This window comes from Sturnira hondurensis, unplaced genomic scaffold (assembly GCF_014824575.4).
Source record: "Sturnira hondurensis isolate 20B ecotype Veracruz unplaced genomic scaffold, ASM1482457v3 Scaffold0020489, whole genome shotgun sequence".
In the NCBI taxonomy this organism is placed as follows: Eukaryota; Metazoa; Chordata; class Mammalia; order Chiroptera; family Phyllostomidae; genus Sturnira; species Sturnira hondurensis.
In genome coordinates this window covers 3,176,380-3,182,167 of record NW_028093120.1, presented here as the reverse complement: position 1 = coordinate 3,182,167, position 5,788 = coordinate 3,176,380, and the positions used below count along the sequence as shown (strand labels likewise).

At 36.9% G+C, this 5,788-nt stretch overlaps 1 pseudogene; it reads right to left on the bottom strand.

Moving 5' to 3' along the window:
- Nucleotides 1–3,363: 3,363 nt before the first annotated feature.
- Nucleotides 3,364–4,722, bottom strand: LOC118975713 (G protein-coupled receptor kinase 4-like; annotated as a pseudogene).
- Nucleotides 4,723–5,788: the final 1,066 nt, after the last annotated feature.

Below are 5,788 nucleotides of genomic sequence, written 5' to 3'. Positions count from 1 at the left end.
CAGTTAAATAATTTCCCAAGGCCATTTGGTTCTTAAAAAAGAAAGCAAGAATCGAACCAGTTCAAATGCAAATGCTCTTAACTGAAAGGTATTGCCTTATTTACCCCATTTCTTTGCAATTCTTGGGAAAGACCCTCTTTATAAAGAGCCATAGAGATATAAAACAAAACAAAACAAGACAAGACAATCTACAGGCCTGGCTGGTGTAGCTCAATGGATTGAATGCCAGCCTGCAAACCAAAGGGTTACAGGTTGGATTCCCAGTCAGGACACATGCCTGGGTTGCTGGCTTGGTCCCCAGTAAGGGGTGCACGAGAAGCAACCACACATTGCCCCTTTCTCTCTCCCTTCTCCTCTCCCTAAAAATAAACAAAATATTTAAAAGCAATTTATTGATTTAAATTAAGCAACTTAGGTAATATCACTTCATTTCACTTTTAATTTAACCACAGACATAAAATCCCAGATTATCTTCACAAGCTTTCTTTGCTTTCAGAGCACAGCTTGGTTTTATCATTTGAAAGATGTTTTTGGGGAATGAGTAACCAAATATAATACATTTCAAATGACCATAATTGTTATTCAAGTTGGCAGTGCAGGATATGAACACTCCCAGATTTCCCGCAGTGTCTTACCACTTGGAAAGCTTTGACTAGAACACACTAGATGAAAACAATGCAGTGCAGTACTGCCAGGAATACAAGGCAGCATTGATTATCTGGAATTACATTTTATCCACGATACAAGTGGTTGGGAAAGGAGAGAGGCGAGTGGGCTAGTAATGTATGTGTTAGTGTTAGTCATGTTCTTGGCATTTCAAAGTTGTTGGTTTTTCCCCCCAAACTACAAGTGCAGCTAAAAAGTACAGTATTACAGATATGCAATGACTGATTCATTAACAAGACACTCTCACTGTTACCCAGAGCTGAGCAACTTTTATCCCTCTTCTTATTAATAAGTGAGAAATGACTGTAAGTGAGATGACTACATTTTATTTTTTAGGTTCATATAAATGATTATTGTACTTTTCAAAAGAGTTATGAACAGAGACAAATAATTTGCCAAGGTTTACAGTAGGTGTTTGAATTTGACCAATGCTATTTAACACAGAAAAGCTCTGTAAAATATCTTTGAAATACACATTAGGAGAAATAGCACATTTATTTAAAAATATTTTATTATGGAAAATTTTAAACATAATCAAGAACAGAAAGACATTATAATAAACTTTCTCACATTCATTTCCTGGCTTCAGATATTATTACTACTTACCAGTCATGTTTCACTTATTCTCTCCCCAAATTTTTTATGTGTGTACACATACAAAATTGCATATATGTATGCAATTAATAAGTACTATTAAAGAATGCGTTATTCTGTTAGGTGTTATAGAGATGTTATATAAGACATGTACATATGTCTTCATATAAGAGTATATATAATATGCAGATGTATATGTACCTATCTTATATAGCATCTCCATAACACCTAACAAAATAACAGATATTATTTAATATTACTTAATCCATATTCAAATGTTTCTGTTTCACACAAAACTTTCTTTTTTTTTTCCTGTTACTTTACTATTGTTTTTATCAGGAAGCAAAAATCTCTATGGATTGTATTTAGAAATAATTCCCCTTTATCCTCTTAACACTCCCTTTATACTTTTTCATTCCAGTTTTATTGAATGGAGAGATGTAAACATGCATATTATTTAAAGAGGAAACAGACAAAGTTTATACCAAAATATTTGAAAGATTGTAGATTGCAAAAATTCTACATTGAATTTTTTCAAAGCAATGAAGACTATAGGTTCTTTGCTAATGTTCCCATCTCTTTTCATTTACACTGAAACTATTTATATTCCTATCTATAAACATATTGGTAAAGATCCTTTTATCTATTGTTAGTCAAGGTATTTTACAAGCATGGGGCTTTTTTTCTTTCTCTATTTCACCTATGCTTTTATTAAGAATGAAGTGGAGTGAAAGGCTTTTGTGGAGAAGACCTGAATTCAGAATAGCTAAACAGTGTATGCTAGGGATAATGATTATTTTAATTTTAACAGCTGTATTGAGATAGAATTCACATACCATAAAATTCACACAGCTAAAGTCTATAACTCAGTGAGCGGTTTTTGGTAAATTTGTTGCTGTGTGCAGCTATCACAATAGTCATTGTCAGAACATTTTCATCACCTCAGAAAACTAAATAGTGCCCTGTAGTTTTCTCACAACCCCTCCCCCTTATTCCGCTCCCTAGCCCTGAATAAGCACTAATCTACCTTTTGTTTGTACATATTACCTTATTATGGACTTACACAAGAATGTAATGATAGAAAATGAAGTCTTTTGTGTCCTCTCAGTAAGATAATGTTTCAAGATTTATCCATTTTGTAGCATATATCAACACTTTATTCCTTTTTATGGTAGAATAATATTCTACCACATTTTATTTATCCATTCATCTGTTCAGGACACTTGTCATATTTTCATTTTCCTTTGTCTCAAGGTACCTTTTGATTTCTTCCTTGATCTCCTTACTAACTAGCTCATTGTTTAGTAGCATGTTATTTAGTATCCATGTGTTGGTGTGTTTTTCAGATTTCCTCTTATAATTGACTTCTAGTTTCATACTGTTCTGTTTGGAGAAGATGCTTGATATAATTTAAATCTTCTTGAGACTTATCTGTGGCCTAACATGTGGTCTGTTTTGGAAAATGTCCCATGTGTCCTTGAAAACAATGTATATTCTGCTGCTTTGGAATGTAAGTCTCTAAAAATATCAATTAAACACTTGTAGTCTAATATGTCATATAAGGCCACCGTTTCCTTGTAATTTTCTGTCTGGATAATCTATCTGTTCGATGACAAGGGGATATGAAAGTCCCCTACAATTACTGTATTACTGTTGATTTCACCATTCATGCCTTTTAATATTTGCTTTATAAATTTACGTGCTCTTTGTTGGGTGTGTAAATGTTTATGAGGGTTATAACCTCGTGTTGGATTGATCCCTTTATCATTACGTACTATCCTTTTTTTGGTTTCTTGTTATAGCTTACACCAAAGGAGTTTTGGAGACCAAGAAGGCAGTGTTTCGGAACAGAACTGCCCGGACATATAACATTAGTCTCTTAATGTCACTTATATTAAGGAAAGAATGTTGTGCTCATATCACTGTTTATATCTGAATTTTTGGTGAAGACATATCGTGGCCTCTCTCCTGAGGAATCTATAGAGTTAGCCTCTCTGTGGTTTGGGAACTGTTGACAGTTTTATTTTCTAAATCTAATGCCACCATTTCCTTATTTTCACTTTTGTTGATGTCCTCAAAACATACAGATTTGATCTCATTTTGTCAGGAGACGGAGACAACCCTGTGAGTTGTCTGTCTGCTGCATGCAGATACATCCGGAATATCCAGGACATCCTTGCTGTAAACCACATGTGGATCGGGGCAGAACGGGGACTAACACTGCTTCTAGCCTCTTGAACCTAATGTCCTTAAACCTTTCACTCTAGCTACTCCATTGCCCTTGCAGCCCAGGAGCTTCTTGGGATTCTTATCGATGAACTTCTGGAAGATGGACTTGGCTTCCATTGTAAACTTCTTGGAATACTCCTCAGTGTCCTTCACTCCCCATTCCACCTCCTCCTATTTGATTTTCTCTCTGAATTTTCTGAATGAACAATGTCCCTGGATCATTTCATATCTCAGACAGCCAAGTCCCCACCAGTCAGAACAGAAGGTATAGTTTTCATTTTTGTTAACTTCAGGAGTCACGTAGCTGACTGTTCCCACTTGTCCTCACATTGTCTCTACTTCACGGGATCTCCGTGGCTAACCCAAAATCTGAAATCCAGATTTTTTTTCTGGATCATGGAGGAAATATTCTCAGGCTTTAATTCCCTGTACACAGCCCTTTCTGTAGGCCCTCCAAGCCACAGCACAATCTGCAGCATAGACAAGATCCCTCTGCTCATCAAACCTGGGGCTGTCCATGATGTACATGTGGGACCTCAAGTCCCTCCATTCATGGTGGTTAGCACCAAGCACAAGGAATCTGGTTTCATAAGTGCAGCATAAACGAGCACAGACCTACTGTGCTCTTTCTCTAGGGTTCTTTTCTCATTTAGTGCCATGACTTCACCTTTCCTCCTCTTTATTCTTTTTTTCTTTTTAGTTTTTAACAGGCATAGATTTTTCTTGTAGCTCCTACTCGAAACTTCTCCAAATCTGCCTTTCTTAGAATCTATGTAAGGTCTACATGTTTTCTTTGTTACGGTCGCCTTTCCAGCCATTTCCACTCTAAAAATTGAGAAAAAATATACTTTCTTGGTGTTCTTCAAATGATTCTTCTCTTAAATGGCTATGGACAGCTCTCCTGCATTCCTCAAGAACTTCTATGGAAGAATTATCCTTCAGTCTCATTCATGAAGAATGCTTCTAATAGTCCACAATTTCTTTGGTTCTCACCAGCGACCACTGCATATTCTGACAGCACACCCAGGAATTCAATACACTGCCTCAGATAGTGGGGGGGGGGGGTTGGTTGTTTGTTTGTTTGTTTAAGTCATATAATTTTCTGAAGAGAAGTTGTCCTAGTTGCTGCTGGTCACAAAGACTGCCATCATCTTTCTCTTGACACTCTTTCCTCAGCAATGAGTTGGCCACGAGGTTTTCCAGCTCCACAGACCAACACCAACACGGAGCCATGGCCACCACGAGTGCCACTGCTCCTGGGGACCCCCACGGCCTCCAGTGAGGACCGGGCCAGAGGTGCCAGCAGCCCAGCCTCCAGGGCTCTCTGTGGTCACCTCCTCTAAACTGTGACTCAGGCTCTGAGCCTCGTCACCATGTGCCACAGACAATGGCACTTGAGCACTCCCCTCTACATCTGATATTTTCAATATTATTAATAATACCATGAAGCAAGTAACTAAGAGAAATTGGATATTTTCATAGTGTTCTTATATGGGATTCTACCAGCTTTTTGGATTGCAAATATGAACTATTTTCCTGCTTTATTTGGGGAAATTTTGTCTCCTGATCGGAAGTAAACTAACATCTTTTACAATAATCTTTTTATTAGTATTTATCTGTGTTTCAGTGTTCAAATGTATAATCTTTGGAGTTTTAAATGCTACTTACCATCTATTGTCCATACAAGTATTCCAACACAGAATTATCCAACAAAAACCAAATGTGGCACACGTGGTTGGTAACCATCACTGGGAACCCGTGTGCACTCATGACTGTTTGAACCGTGGTGTGGAGTGAACTGAGGGGCATCATTCCAGTTTAATGACAGCTCGTGCTGAAGAATGACCATAAATTAAACTGAGAATTAAGGTCATACGTTAAAATGACTTTATGAAAATGTAGATTGTCTAAATCAATTTGACTTAGTTGTGCTTTCCAGGAAACCTCTGCGTGAGACAGATACACTCTAAACCAATAAATAACTTTACTGTTTTATTCAGGAAATCCTCACAGATAGATTTTTTGAATATACTAGTTTATTCATTTGAACAACTTGTCTACTACTTCTCAACTACAATTTGCTTATTGAGACACTTTCATAGAATCATCTGTCAACTGATCCCAAATACATTTTTGAAAGATGTATCACAAACTTTGCCCTATCCACATAAGTTCCCCCCATTGAAAGACCCTTTTTAACTGACATGAGCCCATGTTAAAAAGTCCTACAAATATCTCACCATTTTGAGATATTGGTGAGATATCTAGATAGTGTGGACCCTTACTGTGGTTAACTCTT